We start from the raw sequence: 21,902 nt of genomic DNA on the forward strand, positions 1-21,902 counted from the left end.
AACAGCATGTTTTTTCCTGCCATTTCATCTGTGACTGAAATTCAGTGTGATCAGGACCCTCCACCTCTGCATGCTTTGAGTTTTTATTTTGGCTGGAGAGCGGGTTTTGTGATTTCAAGGCTGTCACCAGAGCAGGGTGGGCTGGTACTGGGATGGGCAGGAGAGCACGGAGGGACCTTCCCTTTCTGGGGTCACCTCCAGGAGGCGGCGCCAACGCCAGAGCTGCTCAAGCTCCTGCAACAGTCACAGGGCACCCCGGCACTGCTGCCACCACCCCGACACCCAGGGGCCTGATTCCCAGCCATGCTGCCACCCATCGGCCTCTCTGCCTCGGTTTCCCTCCTCCAGAAAAGAGCAGGAATGGCCAGCATGCCAGCGAAGCCCTTTGGAGACACAGCAGGGAAATGCACAGCAAGTGCCCTGGCCGGTCATCGCTCAGCTTGGGACTGCTGGGCGATATCCTCCTTCAGTTCTCTTTTCTAGGAGGACTGCAGTTAATGATGCAAATAAACCAGCCTGACTGAGAGACTGGTTTCCAACTGGTTTATTCTGAAGTTCAGTTGATAAATGAAGCATTACTGCTGGTGTCCTCCTTACCCACAAAAGTCAGGCTAGAAAACAGAATAGAAGAAAGAATCTCTTTTTCACTTTGAAGTTCAAAGGCAATTAGAAGAACATTAGTCCTATCACTCACCTGGCCCAACAGGATTATATGGACAAATTAGATTTTCTTTTACAGCAGATGACAATCCAATGACTCATTTTGGCTAAACAGTGTTTGTTGAAAGCCCTTCTAGACTGCATTTCCATGATAAAAGGTGTGCATTGTTTGGTTTCCTTCCTTGCCTCATAATGTCACTAAGATGATCGTCAAGCCACATAACAAGTGCATTTTTTTTCATGAAGTACACAATGGTCATTCCTGTTTGCTTGTCTTTTATTTTACCCTAGAGGAAACCTCTTTTCCAATACTACTTTTGTTGGTGACAAATTTAAGGAAAGCATTTTGCTGAAAGGGTATCTTCATTATTAAATTTAAGGTTAGTTGATGTACAACAACATTGGGGAAAAAATTATACACTCACCTTTCATTTGTGCATTCTCACAGCATATAGATGAGGATATCAGTGCTCAGTGCACACATTTGGACTGGCCAAGCCCTGCATGTTCCCACCAAGTACAGTCATGCAGATTGCACCCACGCTTGTAAGTGGCCTCCCAAAAAGCAATTAGTGGTTTGCTGCAATTTTCAATCCTCCTGCCATAACCACACAGGGCTGAACCCACAACCTCCAGCAGGGAGAGGCAGGTCCTATCCTCTCTGCCAGCTGAACAGTACGCTGCACTGCCTGCTACCTCAAGTCACTGTTTTGCATCCATTCGTACCAAAATCAAGATCAGAGTCTTGTCTTTATAAGACCCTGCCAGTGGAGTTTTCTATTTCAAATTTATCTCTTTCTTCCATGTTCCTTCTGGTGTGTTAACTTCCCCCATTTGATTTTAGATCTTCTTCACCTTCCTTTGATGCATTTCCTGCTATTTTCCTTCTCCCACCCACTTGTACTCTTCACTCAGCAACAACAACTGAAGTTGAAGAAACAGGGGTCAAGAAGCCCGAGTTCACCTCCTACATAGCTTCAGCCTTGGGAGTGAAATTATAACATGCTGAATACTTAAATTCTCTGGTAAGACTAATGAAGGAATTTCTCTTTACGCAGCTACTTCAACTGTTGCAGAGAAGGGCTAATATCTAAATATAGGAATTGAAATAGGAGTTGCCTATTCTAGCCAGGCACTGAATTTATGATTTGCCATCATGGCACTGTAATGTAGTGAGAGGCAATCACAGGAGAGACTGTGGCACAGTCAATTCTGCACACAGGGCTTACAGTTTGTGTGCATGCAAACAGAGTTTGGGAGATTTATCGCAGTCTCCCACAGAAACCACCCTGCAGCACAAGCATGCATTTAGTACTTCTGACAGCTTCTCAGCAGATCCGGCTCCTACAACTGCCCACCAGCTACCTCAGGCAACAGCGAAGGCGCCAAGCAGGGCCGGAGGCAGGCATACGCACTGCGGCGCGACTCTGACCGGGACAACAGCACCTTTCTTCCTCACTCCTGAACATCCCTTAAAAAAATTGGGTTTTTTTTGGTTTTTTGGGTTTTTTTTGTTTTTTTAAAGATATTAAAGAAGAAAAAGCCACAGCTAAAATTAACTAGAAGCTTGCATAAAAATCCCTTCATGTACATTTCTTCTGTTTTTGCTGTTGTTTGTTTTTTTTTGGCTACCATACTCAAATTACAAAGCCTTCTCCCCCTTTTTGCTGACATTTTACAGATGGCCTGTAGCCCTCATTCTGAAACCTGTAACTCAGGACCAAGCCAGCCATAAAGTGCATTTTTTTTATAGGAAGATACAACTTCAAACAATATGCTGTCGAGCACAACGCTAATACTAACCAAGCCAATCACATCACTGACCGTTCAGCTCAATCCCATCGCATTTCCTGGAGCTTCTAACAAGGCCAGTTTGCAGGTCTAGCAGACCCCACAAAGCCTTGGTCAGACCACCAAAGGCAGCACCTTCATATCTACAGACCGAGAAAAACTCTTCATTATCAGAGAGGCCTGCGTCCACTGTGAACAACCAATATCAAAATGTCAAGGGCTAATTGTCCAAATATGAAGAGTACACTCTTTCCCCAAATATGTAAGGGCTGATGAGGCAATTTCCAGAAGAAGCGACATGAGAAACCCAAACTTCAGTCAAGACTTTCTTGGTCAGCCCTGAAGAGGCAGGAACAGACCCTTAACACAACTACTACACAGTATTACTATTAAGAAGAAAATAATAGGCTGCAACAAGTTTGGATACTAAGTTTTAACCTGTAAGATCACATCTTTTAAAAGCAGCATGAGAAGCAGAGCATTTTTCAGGCATGAAAATTAACAGTAATCATCTTTAACAGAGGATCCTAGCAAGCAGCAGCTCAGACACTTCTTCTGCCCCCACACCTGTAAAGTCTGAGGCTCCAAGTACCAGAATAAATGACTGTGACCCCACTCAAAAAATACTGGAGCCTCCCTTAAAAAACACAACCCCCAGCTCAGAAAGCACCACCCCAGGGCACAGTGCATGATCGCTGCAAGTCACGTCAGGTCTCTGAGAGGGTTTTCCTGGAGGGGACCGTTCTGCTCGCTCCCCTCACAGAGAGGAGGGGGAAAGGCATCTCTAAGTGATGCTGGGGACAAACCCCTACGCAGCAATACTCAAGGACCATGTATCAACGTGAATAAAAGTTACCATTCAGAGGAACAACCAGTAGCTATTTAGTGTCTGATTTCTGACACACACAAAAGCCTTAACCTAAAAATTGTATTTGGCCTGGAGAATTAATGCGATGGTGCAATTTCTTCCCGGCACTTGCATTTGAAAGCCATCAGATTTGAAAGTGCTAAAACCGTGGCAATTCCAGTTTCAGCACGCACTAATCCTGCACTCAGCACTTCCCAAAGGTGTGCTGTGCCCTTCAGGTTGAACGCAGAGAAGGGTTACAGTGCTCTGAAAAGACATACCTGCATTTCCCAGGCAGCAGTAATGAAAGTCAAAAGCAGGACGGACAGACTTTTAAAAGGGAACAAGAATTCATTGCTCCTGATGACAACAAAACGGGAAGCTTTTTTTTTTTTAATTTATTTTAACAACATAATCAGGAAGCAATGTACAACATATTCCAATCTACTATACATTAAGCCAATTCAGAGAAAGAAAATCTAAGTAGTATATTTCAAAATCTAAGTAGTATATTTCAAAGTTAATTTTTTTTAACTATACAGATGAAAAAATAGTCAAAAAAGCAATGAAAAATAATTTGAAGAGGCTGTGTTTTTAATGTATTTTCAAGTTCTCACCAACACCTACAGCCTATTTTAGTTATTAAACAACAAAAAATTATTCAAAGGCCTTACGGGAATAACGGAAATAAACAAGATATACAATTATCTATATGGGAGCTTTCACATTTTTGAAAGCTACAGCTGTAATTTCCCGGGTGAAGTGACCCTCAGATGAGACGGTCAGCGTTACCCAAGTGCCACTGTCTGCTGTCTGTCAAGCAACCTGCCACCACTGCTCTGCTCACTGGCTTGCCCTGTAACAGCGACATTTTCCCCGAACAAGGCAAAAAAAAGAAACTAGCAACACATACTGAAATAAACTGTATATTTAATGTCACTCACCAGGATAATGGTTTTCCTACCAACATTTATTTTGAACAGAACAGTGAAAAACTGAATTACACCAAATGTCTAGAAGCGCCTTTAAGAATAAACACAGATCCAACATTGTCTACTTTCTTTACATACAAATATGGCAAGACAGTGTGATGTTAAATAAAGATACACCTAGCACGCTAGCCCCAATGCGTTCCAATAAAAACTCAGTATACCCTCTGTATCTTTATGCGTCACACATGCCACTGAAAATTTATTTCGGAAATCTGTTCAAATGGGTTTAATTTTTTTATCCTGGGACTATTTTTCTTCCCCTTCCATTGCCTTTAAAGCCATATGCTGCGGATACTTTAAAACTTACTGCTAGTGGAAATGAAATCAAACCAAATACCCATTGACTGTAGTGACGCCACAGCAAGCGCAACCACACAGGGCTTAGAGACAACTGCAGAAATAGCCCAATACTGCACTTTTATGTATAAAGGTGTTACAACTTCAAAGTATAATGTTTTTGAACTCCCTGAAATGATGGAATGAGCACCATCCTCCCCAGGAGCATCAGTGTTTGCTGGGTCATGATAGAAGATTGTGTGTTCACCACACTAGCTCAGAGAATGTTTTTTACTGCCATAAGCAGCATACAGAGGTAATTCACAGACAAAGAAAAAGGATAAATTTGTTTAGAATCTTTTGAATTAATTCCCCATTTCAGGGGAGGAAGAGAACACTTATTTTACTGGAAGCTGATATTTTATGACAATTTTCTAAAGCTTTTCATTGAATGGGTATACTGGAAGAAGCCTTGAAAGACTAAACATTAGCAAGCAGGAGGCTATCAGTGGTCAAAATTAAAATAACTCCACAGCTCTGCAGTTGAGTACTGGATCTCACTGGGGGTTTGTGGTAGTGCAGAGCAGTAAAAGCCCACTTGAAAAAGACAACATGTCTCTCCTGTGAAGGCTCACTTGCATGTATGTATTACATACACACACGTAATTACATTACATGCATACAAGTTCCATTATAAGGGGTCTGATACGCATGACTTAAGTACTTTCTACTTTGAAAAATGAGATTATAACATACCGCATTGGATCAAAACAGAAGAGCTTTTCATTTATGTAAGGAATTCAACCAAAATCTCTAGATATGCTCACCAGGACCAAGCTTCATATTCAAAATAACAACAACAACAAAAACAGAGAGCTTTTGCATCAGTAGTGACTAGAGACCTGAAAACAGTCCATCCCCAGCCCACTGCAATATGCCACTTTTAGCACTTTGACAGAAACATGTCACTGCTTGAAAAACCTCACCGGGAACTAGAAAGGGTGGGACCTGGGTATGACAGCATGGAGCAGAGAGAAAGCACACTGGGAAGTTAAATAAGCAGACATACCTTTTGCATGGTCAAAAGGCCTGAAACCTTAATCTTAAATGACAAAGAGTATGTTCACATTGCCATCGTGTTTCCCACCCAATTGGCAAGGTCCTGAGCTCCCCTGCCAAACCAGACCCCTGGACGTAAGCTTCAGACAGAAACATAGCAAAAAAGAACTACTAAGAAATCTCATACCGATGCATACGTTGCCTCAAGATCTATTAAGTTTATACTGTAAATACTTCTGACCAATGTGTGACCTACTGTGAGGTGCAAAGCAAATTCAGAATATGGTCTGCTATCACAATAATACATATAAATAACTGTTATGTAACTATTATAAACACAAGCATAGTTTCAGGACAGTTAGTCCAAGGTGAATTGCCCATCTCCGATTCTTCAATAACATGCTTGGAATGCAACGTGGAAATCCCCCTCTGATAAAGTAGTCAGGCTGCCCACATAGCTACCATTTTTAAACATTCACTATCATGAAGCACTCAGTCTTATAAAACTGTAACATTCTGACCAAACCGCAAAACAGCACAGGAAAGCTACATAAACAGTTATTTTCATCTTTGTTTTATGTATTTGCATGCCCTCATATCTCTCCTTACAGCATAAAGTAGTATTATAGCCAAGCTACTAAATATCAGAAAGGAGATATATTTATATCAAAATATGCACAAAACTTCTAATGGTATGATTGCTATGGGCGCCAATCTAATCGAGTTTGCTGAAAATTAATTTCAGGCCCAAAGCTCTTCCATGGCTCCTTGGTGCCCCGCCACTGCTTGTGACGACCAGAAGTTAAAAACAAAAACAGCTGTACTACCATTAAGGGCGCTCTGCAGCAACGTGGAGACGCTGCTCTGCAGATCGCCCTTAAGGTGACACGTAGGTTGGTTGTGCCTTCCCGGGAATCCGAGGAACTTCGTGACTCTCTAAGCTCTTGCAGCAAGCGGAGCCATCGCAATCCCCAGTGATTCACATTATTTTCAGCTAGTCGACAACAGCTGTAGAAACATCTCTAACATGGTTGGCATATCCTCCACCAACCCAGCGCTCCACCTATCACTGACTGGTATGCCCATGTGGTCCTCACCCGTCAGCTCCGCTTCCCGGAGACCTAATGATCCGTTTGCTGGTGCTTCTTTTCCACTTGTTTAAAAGAAGATCCTGGTCAAAGTAATTAGATTTCTGGTTTACCTCAGCTGATCGCCATCACCAATAGATATCTGAACAGGTATCTCCAAAACCTGTTATATCCCTACAGCGTATCTAAATGCTGATCTTTGTTACACACACTCCAGCAGCATAATCTCACTCAGGATTTACTACTTGATCAGGATTACTTGGACTGAAAACGCAGATAAGATAAGAGCTGTGTGCTCCGTATCACTCACACCTCTCCATAAAGAGGGTATCATCATCCTTGACTCCTAGAGTTATCTATTGACATTTTGGTGTCTTTTGACAATCCTTCCTTTTCTGATGTGTTTTAGAACTGTAACTGAACAATATAAATTGATCTCAGAGACGTTCTTCTGCAAATTTTTATATGACAGTGATTTAAAACCTTGAGCTGCAGCCTGTGATGCTGTAAATCAGCACAGCTTCACGTGTCGGGATGTAGCTATGTAACTTGGCAGAGCTGAGGAGGATTCAAATCCTTTGATTTTAAGCACTGCAGAAAAGAAAAATCACAATACTGCAATAAGACTAAGTATAGCAGATCCTTCTTCTGTGACTAAATAAATTGAAGAATGCAGCTGAGAGTTACATTACTAGTCTGGCAGATAGTCACTACTGCATTATAGTTACTTAAATATTTGTCTGGGTCAAATATATTTAATACTTTTTGGTATAAATTTCATTTACCTGGCAGTCGTCTTATTCTTGATTGTCTAGCATGTAACAGGAATAGATCTCTAAAAATAACCTACTTCCATCATCTTTGATGTCCTCAGAGCAGCATAATGTTTTATTAGCCATTGTTCACATATCTTATTTAAATCACACAATTCTAGAAATGGTAATGCCTCCTAATACAGAGAGAGAATCCGAAGGTGAAGGTGTGCAAGACTGAAAAAAGACAAAGCTCAGTGAAGCACAGATTGGATTGAATTTTTTTTTACTGTATCTCTCTCATTACATTTTTTACCTGAGTTTTATGTAAGCACCACCCCTTGGAGCCAGATGCTGACCAGCAATAAAACTACTTTACACACTCCAGTGATGCAAAGCTGGCTTAATGGGCCAGCTGGGGTCAGGGAATCCCCCAGTGGCGCCGTGCTGGTGTATCTGATACGCCACGTCCTCTCCCAAAACAAGCCTTAGAGCATGACCACCGGGCCCCACCTCATCCTCAGCTGGAAAAACACCCTTCCTTCCCAGATGCATTGTAAATCAGCATAACTTAAAGCAGCCTTCCTGCTGCTGCACGCCACACAATGGGCTGAGAGACCCCCTGCCCACAGGGAAGCTCGGTGCCTGGTGCAGCGGGATACGAGACTGCTCTTCTCTGAGCACAGGCCACGTGGACCTAATGCCGAGGACTGGTGCAGGCATGATGGGAGAGTCACGCCTCACGGTCCCAAAGGGACCCCAGATTTCCAGTGCCAATCAGGAGTTGACGTGTATTGTCCCAAAACTGAAGGGAAACATTTTCCTTTTAAAAAGGGCAACTTGCATCTCTACTCCCGAAATCTACACACACGGAAGGGCAATGGCGTGCAGCAGTCTGGACATTTTGCTCTGGACCTCATCACTCCATCTCATTTCCACTTTTATTTTTCCTGTTAACGTTCCTTGCTCAGGTCCCCGCAGCAGTGCAAATGCGGATCCAGAGAAGAGTCATTTCACCCCGTACTTTCCTAGGGCAGACTCACACAAGGGCTCAACAGAACCACCTGCTGACTCAGTAAATTACAACCTTGCTCCAAAAGATCAGCCCCAGCCCCCACGCTTTCCTCACCCCATCCCATTTAGAAGCTAACTCATCCTCTTGGCGTACGAAACTAATTTAGGCATCACAGGTTTTAAGTTTAAATGGCTTATGCCAACGACTAAAGCTGCACGATCAGATTCTCCTGTTGACAAATTTGACACAGGGCTGAAAATCAAATATGCTTATTTTTACCCTTAAACAAAGCCATATACCATCTTTGGTGGAAAACCACTGTTCTTTTTTAATATCCAAATACCAATTGCTTGCATCCAGCATCTTGGACCAAAATCCTGTCACCAGCCACCAGCGCAGGAATGACTGAGCCTACCGAATTGATTTCTCTCTGCCTTGATACCTCCAGACAGTTCAAGACAAATTTGAAGACGCTACTGCTAACCTATACTAAGGTACAAACCCATCTCATTTCCTATGCAAGTAATAATGAAGATTATATAAACATCTTTCCCTAAGCCTGGACTGTGGAGCTTTGGCTTCACTTTTACAGTTTCAATACAGCTATTTTCCTTCTTACCTGCATTCTTGTGCTCCCTCAGGTTAAAGATTTAGGGGGTACCAAAAAGTTCTTAAGATGCAAATAGAATACATTACCAAAAAGAAAAAAAACGCTGAACCCTCCATCTATAATCCATTTTTAGGAAAGAATTTGTGCTAAAATGAGGTAAGTGATAACTTTCCAGATCTCCTGTTATCCAGACTACTATTTTGGGGAGAGCGTGACTGCATTTGCGCTTGTCGCATAGCCCTGCTTCCAATCTCCTGGCAGACCCCCAGCGCATTCCAGCATTCAGCGCACAACGCTCGTCGGGACGCAGTCCCACTTATCTCTCAGACACATTGACTAAGACCTTCCCACATGAACTGACCCACCCTCTGCTAGCAAGAGGTCACTTAGTACAATCAGCCTTCAAATGAGAAAAACAATCAGGAAAAGCTTCTCTGATGCCAAAAACACGAAGAGAGTAAAATACAACAGGCTCCAGTGTTTGCTTTATCGAAACTCAAAGACTGCAAGACGGATTTTGAACTGGTGCAAACCAGCGCAGCGCCACTGAAGTCAATCAGATTTTTTTTCCAGGCTGAACACTTGGCCTCATTATTTAAAACTGCAGTAAGAATACGCTACTCTAAAAGGAAGGTTAAAAATACAAAGTTAGCTATTAATCGCATTAGAATTCATTCACCTTTGACTATCGTGAAACAGCAAAGAATTATTCATAGCATTATGTGCAGAAAAGAATCACACTATTTTAAGTTACAAAAATAAAGCAAATCTTAAATTAACTAGGATAGGGAAAAGAGCCAAATGCAAAGTATCACCAGCTTAAGAAATAATTAAAATAATCTTTTATCATGTATGGAGTCTACATAATTTTTGAATAAGGAATACCATCATCTTAAGGTGAACTGAAGCTTAGTAGTTTAAAGCCCAGTTTTTTCAGCTTAGCAACTCTGAGTCAGGCTGCCCAACGGATGATTCAAATTTCAAGAGATGAGTATCCCCTACTTTCCCAGAGTTCAAGCTTCCTTAAGTTGCTGAGCAACAGGCATCCAAAATCAGTGTATGCTGGTCAACAGCCTTGCTTACACGCCCTGGATAACTTAAGTGATGGATGATGAAACCTAGATTTCCCGACTTCTTCACCAGTGCCTTGCACAGCACAGGCTTTAATAAAGGGTGCTGTACCGGCTGATTCTCTAATATTAAAACACCTACTGACTTCCATAAGGCAGATTTGGGCCCAAAGAACCTTTCCAAAGCACAGAAACCAGTAATTTGCTAGTGAGAGGCAAAACCCGCTTCCTCTGAGCACAGACAACGCCGATGAGCTTCACGCTGGATTCCACTGCAGCTATAAACGTATACGCTACGAGCGTACTGGAGCCACAAGCCACCCACCAGTGCAGAGCTCTCCAGCTACAGAGACCGGCTATAGATCACTCTTAAACACTTTAATTAAATATTTGTTTACTGAGAGAAAAGTCAGCGAAAGCCCTTGGGAAGGAAATCTCATAATTAGTTTAGCTACAGACAAAAGCCAACACTTTTAAACTCAGATGCCCAAACTAAAACCTGTAGATGTTAAAATAAACTTATCTACATTAAGTTAATTGAGATACTGTAGGCAGCACCCTTTCCCTTCTAACCTAAAAAAAGCAGAGGGACTACTCATTATAATTAGACTGAGTATTTGTGGTGTCTAGGCACTAAACAAAATTCATTTTGCAAGTGGAAAAAATAAGCATTCAGTCATATTCCACAAAGCTGTATTTTCTACTCTGCGTTACTGACTGCAGTAACCACAAGTCAACTCCACTGTAAACAGGTCTCAGGACCTGCCCAGTCAGACAGCACGCTCTGCCATGGGAAACACGGTATATCGACAGCTTTCTTGCTCTCGCAAACACCAAGATGCCCTTTTATCAGGTAGCAGTAAGTATCAAAAAGTGCATATTCCATAAAATTCCTGAATAAAACAAACAATAGAACTATAGCATTAATTCAGGATCAAATGGCAGTAACTTACTCTAATAAAAAAATATGAGCAGATCCAAATTACTGCTTGACACTAGTTGGTTTTCTTCTGAAGGACCTGTGAAGACTCCACAGGGCCTTGCAGGAGATCGTGACCATGTGCTTGGGACAGCAGCACTACTGGGGGCTGAATCACAGTCCCACCTCCCAGAGACACCCATTGGTCTGGATCGGGAGAAATTCCTGCCTGATCCCAAATTCGGCAGTCGGCATAGCCTTCCAACATGGGCGCCAGGTGCCTGAGAAGAGCCTTTGCGTCACGCCAGAGCACCTCCCACCTGGTGCACGGCCTCACCCCAGCCGGCCCTCAGCCACTGACGCCTCGAAGAACACGCAAGACTGGAAAATAAAACTTCACAAAATCCACGTAGCGGGGAAAAGAAGTCCTTCCTGACCATTACAGGCATTCAAATGAAGACCTGAATCATGAGATTTTAGTGAAATCATTATCTTAATGGGAAGCTGCAAGTGATTTAAAAAGTTTGAGGCCGGGGGCATGGATGGACGGACTCGGGAACTAGAGGTCCATAGGGCCTAAGGCCAGAAAGGATCACAACAACCATTCAACCACTTTCTATAGCTGTATTAAACATATGAAGCAGAAATACCTGATTTGTTATGCTGACCACTTCAAATACATAACCCTGAGTGGCATTCAATCACATGGGCAACGAAGCAGCATATAAAAACTTGGGTCTTTTCACTTTCAGTCTACATAACTTCATCTCTGGTTACATCTTCCAGCAGTTTCCAATAGCCAAACTGGATCTTTTTAACTGTGTATACAACTGCACATCTTCACAGAGTGAATTTAAAGCATATACCCTCCTATAAATCTATTTACACTGAGGACTGGCAAGTGGCCCTCCCCGGGTAAAGCCCGTTTCAGGGATCATACTACTCTCTCACAACAGCATCGCGTCATGACTAACAAAACTGGAGCCATCACTCAAGAGTGAAAGAGAAATGGTTTCCCTTTTGTGGGCAGCTGTGGATATGCTAACAGGAGAAGGAGACTATATACAAGAAAAACATTCCTGAATGTGTTTCACAGATGATGGGCCAATCGCTCAGCAGGTGTAACTTCAGGATCTGGCCATTTCTTCCCAAGAAAAGACCGGCATATGTTCTGAAGCCCAGTAAACAGAAAGTCTACTTAGTTTGGAACATTTACCTGTGAATAAATTCACAGCTGTGTATTTTTAGATCTCTGAGCAGGGTATTAACGCCACACCTCTCCTGTTCCAACGGCACGACTGGTATGGCCTACTAGTCTATTCGTAGCATCTAACAGGTGTGCGTTAGCATCTGCTGGCAGAAGACTTCCATGATACATGGCTCTTTTGTTCAGTTCTTGCTCCCTCTTGATGTGGCAAGGCTGCCGAATAAGTCAAACCAACATACTGTTTCTTTTTAAAGCTCTAATGCTTAGCACGTTCAAAAGACCATGAAATAAAAATGACTGCACAACAGCATCATGTATTTCTCTGGCACGGCTGGTGACAAGCCAAAGGGATTCTTGGTGTGCTAATAAAATATGCAGCTTGAAAAAATACATATACTGGGGGATAAGTTAAAGGGCACACAAAATGTAAAAGTACTCTGAAATTTTATTAGCTCAACAGCAAAAAAGTCCTTATAGAAGAAGGTAGAGAAAAATGTTAATGGTGCTGAAAGAAAATAACTGAAGATACTCTTCAACCTTAATCTGTCCTTGGCCAAATAAAGCCGTATACAGTCCCTGAGCACAAAGATTATAGATGGGTGTATAACTTTTTCTAATCGCATACATTTTACTGCAAGTAGAAATAACACTTTCAGATGCAAACCCACCCTCCCTAGCCAACTTTCCCAAGCAACTAGAAAATCTGTTATGAACTTAACCATCAATTAATAATACATATGGAAGTTTTTCCCATGCAAAGCTGGGCTTCTTAATAGGGAATGGACGGTATTAATTGGGTCTGGAATTAACAATGCATTAAAAAGAAATGAAGCTGAACAAAAGAAGAGCTGCCTGCTTAAATACACAGAATTGAGTTAACAGCTTTAACAGAGTGATATAGATAAGATGGGCTCTCCTAAGTATAACAAAAATTCCTTACATGCAATACCTCTGTAACCTCTTTTCATTAGAGGAAGGTAAAGCCTTGAAAGGTCCAGCTTTAACTGCTGCTACCTTGTACTCCTGTTCATTAGAAAAACAAATTCACAACAGATCATTTTAAGAGTAATAATAAAAATCTGACAAATTAATACCATATGTGGAAGAAAAAATAACACTGGGGGAAGCAGTGTTCGGTACAGTCCCTTTGCAGAACATTGATTATTCCTTGGCGCCATTTGACAGCACACACATTTCGACTCCAACACTTGCTTCACCAGACGAGTCTTATTTCGTGATATCAATCAAACACTAGAAGATTTCTAAGGTGTAAATACACTAGAAAAGCAAGAGGAGACAACTAGATTTTCACATTTAATATCTCTCAGCTAGTTTCCCTCTGGCTCAAATTTGGAAAGTTGGCATGAGCTTAGGCAGATGTAAGGGTCCAACGTATTGGCAAACTCCCCAGCTACATCAGCTGGGAACGGGAGCAAGCCCACAGCACTAGTCTGTATTTCAGAAGAGCCCTATATGGTTCTAGACGGTTCACATCGCCGAGCACTAGCCTGCTCTCACCAAAAGTTTCCACCGCACGGTGTATCACACCATGGCAAGTCACTGGCACCGCTCTACTTCACAACCCTCTCGCGTAATCGATAGGCAAAAAAAACTCTAAGATGCTGCCGACGGCTCCTCCCTTCAACGCGAGGCCGCCCAGCTCTTGTGGCCCAAACACAGCAGTTTGCATAGGTTTTCCCAGGATCATGAAATGGCGAGCGGGAGGCCTGTGGTCAGAGATGCCAGCCTGGCCTGGATTTAGGAGCTGACTCATGGGTAATAGGCAATGATAAATTGTCGTACCGGTTTTTTAGCTTGTGGCCCAGATCAGATGACTAAGGAATTTAGGTGCCTACAGAGATTAACTGTCTAAATACCTTTCACGGTCTGACCCTTAAAAATCTGAATAAATAGACCATTTCATTCATGCTCCATGAAAAAAGCCTATGTACTCCTCGCAAATGAAATACAACACTTATTATACAAGTAATCCAACCACAAATATTAAATCCTGTAACTGACCCATAGTAAAAATAAATCCTTCGTCAGGTGATATAATATAAATGAGCATTACAAGGCCCATCCAATAAATGGTGCATAACGGACGAAATTAATGTTGAAGGAAAAACAAAACGGAATTTGCTTTATAAAATGGTTTGGTTGTCTACTTAAAAGGGGCTGTCTGAAAGACATGCAGTAGTGTGCTGGTCTCCATATGCGTAGCGCGAGCGCCTTGCCCTCTCCCTGTTCCACTTCTGCGCACAGGCAGCGCTCAGTAATGCACAGTAATTCCGAAAGCTGCAGGATTTGTGCCACCATAGAGATGAAACAGCATCTGTAATGCTTTTTGCCACATAACTGCTGCAAGCTCCTATTTCATCCAAAAACGCTGCATCTTGCCTTACTGAATACCATTTACCGCACTTAAACCTGCACTACAGAAAAACACAAAAAGGACCACTGGTCTCTAGCCTGACCACATTTTTAGTACCAAGTTTACACTACAGTATGAAGAAGCAAAACGCGCATGCTATAAAAATTCTGTTTCCTATGCATTTTATTTCTCGCCCATCTAGCGTCACCGCTGTGACACAATAACCAGCCAGCTCGTCTGCACACTCCCCACAGCCACTGCTAAGTCATGTAGGCATCACAACAGCCATCGCTGTTTCTCCGAGAAACAGCTCTAGAGAGAAAAAACAAGCAACACTGGATAAAACGATACTTCAGGGAGAGCAGCTAGCTGCCACCACCCATCAGTCCTGGCTCTTTATCCCCATATCATTTTCATCCCCTATCTCTCCCTCCAGAGGCTTCCCAGTATACGCAAGTCCTCCTTCCAGCCAGGATTTTCTGCAATGGCCTGAGGTGTCACAGTCTCCCATGGCATTTTCACATGGCTGATATTTTTTTGAATAAATTACTCGACACGACCTGCCTCTGTAATCCCTAGGACCCGGGAGCATTGTTCCCCAAGGGGTCTCGCAGGACAATACATCCAAAGGTCAAAAAGAATAACAGTATTTTTTCTAAACCAGCTACACAGCTCAGTAAGGAGGTTTCACAGTATTTCTGCTCTGTCAATAGAGGATGAAGGCTGCACCGACTGCTCCGAATCCACACAGCTCGTGTTCATCCCCACTTACAATAACCTTACTTTTGATACTGAGCATTTAGCATTTATACCAATGGACGACACTGAGTGAAATCTTGAAATACAGACCTCTTCTCCACTCACCCTCTGTAAATAAGACAGCAATTTCGCTCACAATTAAAGAAATTAAAACAACGAATTCAATTTTTCACTCTATTTTTCATTTGGGCGCTTCAAGATTGAAAGAGCCGGCCTTAGAGGAGGGCTAGCTAAATAAAAGGTCAGACCCCGGTGCCATGAGCAAGGCAATTCTCAGCGCTACCGCAGTCCCTCAGTTTCCAGCAGAAGTCTGCCATATTTTTTTTCCTTTTTTTCTGTTGAGCCAGGCCCATACCCATCAGCGAGAGCTAGCGGAGAGGGATAACGGAGCGAAGCCCACGCACGACGCCCCTCGCCCGCGGCTCGCCCAGGGCACACGGCAGCCGCGCCACACGCGCAGCGGCCGCCGCAGCCCGCCCAGGCGCCGCCGGGACCCCGCGCAGCCCCGGCACAAAGCGCCGCAGCGGGCAGCGGCCTGACAGCGCCGCCGGGCAGCGAAGCCCCCCCAGAGACGCTCCCCCCCCCGCCCCAAAGCAGCCTCCGCACCGGCAGGCAGCGAAACCCCGCACCGCACCGCGCCGCACCGCACCGCACTGCACCGTGGCGCCCGCTCCGCAGCAGCCCCCGCCTCCGCTCCGCCGCGGCCGGGAGAAACAAACAAACAAAAACAATTGAAATAAAATTAAAGACAAAACAAGCAGCAGCGGTCCCGGCGGCCCCGCGGCACAGCGCGCCCGCGGCTCTCCGCACCGCGGCGGGGCGTGCGGCTGCGCGGCGGCACCGCGGGAGGGAGGGGGGGGCAGGGGCGGCGGCCGCGGGGGGGCCGGGCCGGGGCCGCCGCAGGGCGGGGCGGCGCCGGGGGCGAGGTGGGGGGGAGGAAGGCCGCAGCAGGGCCGCTGCCTGGGGGGGGCTGCGGCGGGGGGGGCACCGCCCGGTGTCTCTCGCTCCCTCCCTCCCTACCTCTCCGCGGCCGGGCGGCGGCGGCGGCTCTCCGCGGGCGGTGGCGGCGGCACTGGCGCTACGCTGCGCCGCGCTGCGCCCGGCCGCGGCGGCTGCGAGGGGCGAGGGGCGGGACGGCGGGCGGGGACGGCGGCGGCGGCGGCGGCGGAGGGGGCGCGGCGGGGCCGCCCCTCACCGCCCGGCCCGGCCCGGCCCGGCCCTGCGCAGGCGGCGAGCGGCCGCCGAGGCCGCGCCAGGACCGGCAGGTGCTGCCGGCGGCGCCCCCGGCCCCCCCCCGCCCCCGGCGCCAGGGCTGCTGCGGGGCCGCCGCCGGCCTCCCCTCCGCGCCTCGCGGCCCCCGTGAGTCTCACCGCCGCGCGGCCGCTGCTGCCCGCTCCCTCCCCGGCTGCGCTGCGGGATCTCCCCGGGCTTCACGCTCTTCCTCCGACACCCTCTGCTATCGCAGGGACAATGTTGGCTCTCCCCCAGCATCCATTTCCGCTAGTGCTGCTCTCCCGCTGCTCTGTCATTCCCGGTGGAAATCCCATCCCCGGCTTGACTTCCTCCCCTGCAGAGTCATCCTCTCCTGCTTTGCTCCTGCCACCCTCCCCGGGAAGCAGCTCACCTTCACCAGTGTGACCCAGCACCCCGAAACTCCATCCCCACTGCCCTTCTGCCACACGTCCCCTCTTCCTCCCTCTCCAGGCAGCATTTTTCCAATGTCTTTCCAGAGAAAATGGCTCCTGCACAGCGTGCCTTTCCACTTCCCCCCACCCAACCTCCCCACCCCACCCCAGGCTGCTTCACCAGCAAGTGCACGGTGCACTCCTCTGCTCCGCATCCCCTTCGCTAGTCCTAGCCCCCCTGCTTGCTTGCCTGTCCTCAGCCTCTTCGTGCCCGTTCCCTCTCACTCACAGTACAGCTATGGCCTAGGGTTTTCCACCTTAAAAAAGCCACGCTTGGTTTCATCTCCCTCCCCAACCATCATTCTCTCCTCTCCTGCTTTTCAGCTCCACATTCACCCTTAAACCCACCCTTTAGTTGCTATCTGGAGTTCGTCTCTGAGTCTCTCTTAAACTTTCTCTTATCTGGCTCCTGCCCTTCGTGCTCAACGGCTTTGCCAAAGTTTCTGATATCCACTTCCTGGCCTAATCTCTGGAACATTGTTTCGTTTCCATCCTGTCAAAATTATCAGCCTGGCTCCTTTGGATATTTTGTTCTGCTTTGGCTTCCAAGCCTGCCTCCCCCAGAGCCTCTTCCTCACCCCTCCTTCAGTGCATCCTCTCATACTCCCAATTTCCAGTGGGAGTCTTAAAGGAAGGTTAATTAGTGCTTCCTTCTGCACGTTACTGCTGGGTGGACTCACCCTGCTGCGTAAATTCAGTAACAGTCTCTTTGTGGACAACATGTGGATCTATGTCTCCAGGCTTGTTACCTTCTGCCCAAATTAAAATCTTATTCTGTCCTTCTGACACCTTGTGGATGGCAAACCATTAATTCACCATGTAGAAAAGAGAGCTCCTCGAGCTGAAACCTCATGCAGACCTCTAAGTTATCTGGTATCTCCTGTCTTGACCAGAGCGGACAATAGCATCACACCACTGAGGTCGCTGCTCTGGACACCATCATTCCCCTACTTCTTCTCCAGTCTAGGCCAAGAGTGTTACCTTTTGCTATCCAGCCAGACAGCCTGTGCTCTCCTCCAGATTGCCATCACCTCACTTTTCAGTTGCTGCCACAGCCTTTTCTGAAGCCTTGCCTACCTAAATCACTCTGAATGCTGCTGCAAGTTCATTTTCCTCATCTGTTGTTTTGAACAAGCCGACATTTCTCTGCATCACTCCAGTAGGCTCGCTTCTCCGTTAGATCAGGTGTAAGCTGCTAATCTACACTTTCATCTCCCCCATACTTGTGTATCTGTTCAGCACCAAGCTCCTATCTTTGACTTGTCCAGAGTATGAACCACTATCAGACAATGAACCTCATGCCTTCTCCCATTCCTCCATCCCTCAAACTTAGGAAAAGTTGCACTCAAAAATCATCTTTTAAATGATGCTTTATCATGAAGCCTACAAGAGCCTTGACAAGAGTCGCGCTTGTACTTCCCTGTCTGTAGTCTGCATTGGTTCATACCTAATTCTTGGGGCACAGTTAAAAATGAAGCAGCTACGGTGCAGCCCCGCTTCCCTCCCCTTTATCTTGCTCCTCCCCTGTGCTGGTTCTGGTGGTAAAACCTGATTCAACAGCAACAAAAGAGTAGTTATGGCTTAGTGAGCTGAGCTGGCTTACAGGGGGACCAGAAGAAAGTCCTTATCTGCTCTGGGAGCAGGAGGAGAAAAGGGGAGCAGGACTTCCCGTTTTGATGGCAGCAAATAGATTGACTTGCTTGTCTTGTCTAACGGCACCCTTGGATTATATACTGTCTAATTCAGGGAACATTTTTGAGTTCTTTATTTGTATAGCATTTCTCACAATAAGAGTCCATGATTAGGGCTCCTAGAGAGATGCTAGAAGATACCTGCTTCTGTGTAATGCAAATGGAGGTAGAATGAGCTTGTTTCCTTTAACAACTAATAATACAAGACTTTCGTAAACATTATGGTAACTAAGGACACGTCAATCACTTTAAAAAGTTATATCCACAGAGAAAAGAAAGAACACTAAATGAAAAGAGTTCTTCCACTCTTCATGAACTTCCTCAGATAGTGGTGCTGAAATTAGCTGGAATATCTGCAGGATTTAGAGACTGCTCCAGATGAACAGGTTGACTAAATCTGGCCCAAATAACATGGAAGGTTCTACTGAGCTTCTGAATTGTGTGGACTATATGTTAAAATATTTTACCAAGCAGAACTTCCATTAGCCCAGCTGGAGTTTTGCTCTTGGAAAAAGCTAAATAATTTAGCTATGAACAATGAAAACTGAAGTACCTAATTATACATTGTCTATCAGATTTCAGGCTCTGAGGGGTAAATCTCTGCAGATTTTTGATCCAGTGTGAATATTGCTTTTACCTCAGCCATCAATAACAGGAATTCAGAGAACTTAATGATGTATTTTGTCCACTAGCAATGTTAGAGCAGGAGTTCACTCAAGACTAGCCTGTAACTCTGTTGCCTTGCCTTCCAGCAAAGCAAGACCCAATCTTTGAGCCATGGGGCATTTCCAGCACATTGATATCACATTATCAAGCTGACCACAGTTCAGTTAGGGCACCAGTTCTCTATTTATGGCTAATTTTTATAAGATTAGATGGGATGAGATTAATATAATGAAAATATATTTGTACATTTTATCATCTGGGTTGGTCATGTAGCCTAGCCAGGCTTTTTTTGTGAACCTCATTATTTGGATTTTGTTCAGTAATTTAGAAAGCAAAGGTCTTAGCCAGTAAGTCTTTGGTATGACTTGTGATATAAACCAGCTCAAGCTCACTAAGTATGTATGACAAAGCTTTGCTACTCCGCTAACAAGCTGTTAAAGTTTTAGTAGCGTTTCAGTAACTAATTAATGTTGCATTCCAGACACATGCACGTGCACCCCCCCACACACACACACACAATTGCTTGAGTGCTAGGATTTTAAGAAACATTGGAAAAAAATCATCCTTCACTCAACTATTAATATCTCTCAAGCAAGTAGGCAGGAAAAAAAATGTAATATATAGGAGAGAGTGGGCAATGGCATCCAGCAAATTTTAAGATTCTGGCTTTCTAACCCACATTGCTCAAAGAGGGGTGGGCCACGGATTATCATGGAAATAACTGGGTAGGAATGAATGCCTGAGAGGGGCAGGAACCAGAATAGCGGGGGTACTGGGGGCTCTAACCAGTTATCTCAGTTACTGACTGTCATTTTCTTCTTTTTAAAGAGCCCACATTTTGTAAAGAATGTGGCAACTACATGTGTTTCGCCTGATTTTTAAAATTAGCATCTTCCGGTTTGGTGGAGAGGATGTTACTTCCATTAAAGACTGACCACAAATATTTGTTAATATTTTCAGTGTGAACCTTCCCCTTGCAGGGTTGGAAAGCCAAACCCTGCAACTTTGTGACAAGTAGTGTGGGAATACTTACAAGTTAAAATACCAGCACTTCATAATGCCAACAAGTAAACGCGGTTAGACAAACAGGTTGTTCACGCTGATGGCCACATTCCCGTTGCTTTAATCAGGCTGACAGCAGCGGGATGAATGGCTGTATTAGAAACCGTTGTTAACTGAAGTGGAAAGGGTCAGCAAAGCAATGTTGGGCTAAGTCACCCCTTTCTGCCTCTTACTCTGTGGTTAGCTTTAGCTTGCAAGCTTGAGGGTCTCTCTCTCATACATTTTGTCCATGCAGCCGTGGCTTTCTTACAATTGAAGAAATATTTAATCAGTATTTTGCAAATCTACTAAGCTTTTGCTCTCAATAATATTGTCTGACTCTGATCCCACAGAAATATATCCATGTGCATATTAATACCGTAGCTGAGAGGAAAACACTACATGGGTGTGTAAAGATAAACACATTCCAAAATCTCTGAAGGATCATTTAAAAATAAATTATAGTTTAAGTAACCTAATGCATTGTTCAGAACAAGATGAAAAAGTTTAGTGCATAGTTTAGTCTTTTCAGGGTCTAAGGCATTTAGGCTATGTCTTTGTGTGAACCGATTATAAGAAGGTATTTCCAAACAGAAACAAAAGCAGCATATCTAGATTAGATAGTAAAGAGGTCAAAAGTGTTAAGGCAATACTAAAACTAGGAGAATTCTGCTTGAGAATGGTGGCAATTTCCATAAAGACAGAAAAAATGCACACAAAAAGGACGGATACTTCAGTAAAAAAGTTACTAGCTATACATTAATCTGAAAAAAGCATTAAGTTATCAGAAAAGTGTTGGCTGGGTTCCAGCTACACAGGCTCAACAGTATGACTGAGATGGGAGACGAGTTCCTCCCACAGACACTCCTTTCCTCCGTCCAAAATGCCCGGTTTTAAACACACCGAGGCTCAAAGGAACCACGTTAGACTGTTGCTCTGTCTGAGGAAAATCAGTGATGGGCAATAATCTGCCTAAAGGAAAATCTCTTAGTTATCTTCGCTACATGCACAGCTTGTTTCAAAGCACAAAGGCTTCTCTATCACAAACGTTTCTTCATATAACTCTATTCCTATCATTTTAGGAATACCCAACTATTTTTCCAAAATGTGCGACGTTCTTATCTTTAATAATACTTTGCAGCAGTGCATTCCCTGTGCTCTTTTTACAACTGTATTTCTTTTTCCCTCTAGTCATTGCAGACAAATGAGTTAGATCCTCACTCCTTGCTTTACCTTCTCTCTACAAGCAGCCTGTGAAGCTGACAATTCCCTGAATCCTGCAGCAGGAAATAAATGTTCTTCCACGGTGTCTCCATGCACAGTACTGTGCAATAACCTAATCACAGGGTAGGAAAGGTGCATGACAGGGCAGGGTTTCTGTGCTAAGAAACAGCAGGAGG

The 21,902-nt window shown here is 44.7% G+C and overlaps 1 protein-coding gene across 3 annotated transcripts in view; it reads right to left on the reverse strand.

Annotated features, from left to right (window-relative positions):
* The window catches only part of SPTBN1 (spectrin beta, non-erythrocytic 1), a 143,678-nt gene extending 127,115 nt beyond the window's left edge, over window positions 1-16,563 (reverse strand). Inside the window, exon 1 of one of the 3 annotated variants that reach the window (XM_064509755.1) lies at window positions 16,440-16,563. The gene's annotated coding sequence lies outside the window, so the exon portion shown is untranslated. Of the gene's footprint in view, window positions 1-16,068; window positions 16,270-16,439 lie in introns of those variants that run through there. The other 2 variants (XM_064509757.1, XM_064509756.1) reach the window with 2 other exon arrangements.
* Between the last annotated feature and the right edge of the window lie 5,339 nt (window positions 16,564-21,902).

Source organism: Dromaius novaehollandiae, chromosome 3 (genome assembly GCF_036370855.1).
Source record: "Dromaius novaehollandiae isolate bDroNov1 chromosome 3, bDroNov1.hap1, whole genome shotgun sequence".
Classification (NCBI taxonomy): Eukaryota; Metazoa; Chordata; class Aves; order Casuariiformes; family Dromaiidae; genus Dromaius; species Dromaius novaehollandiae.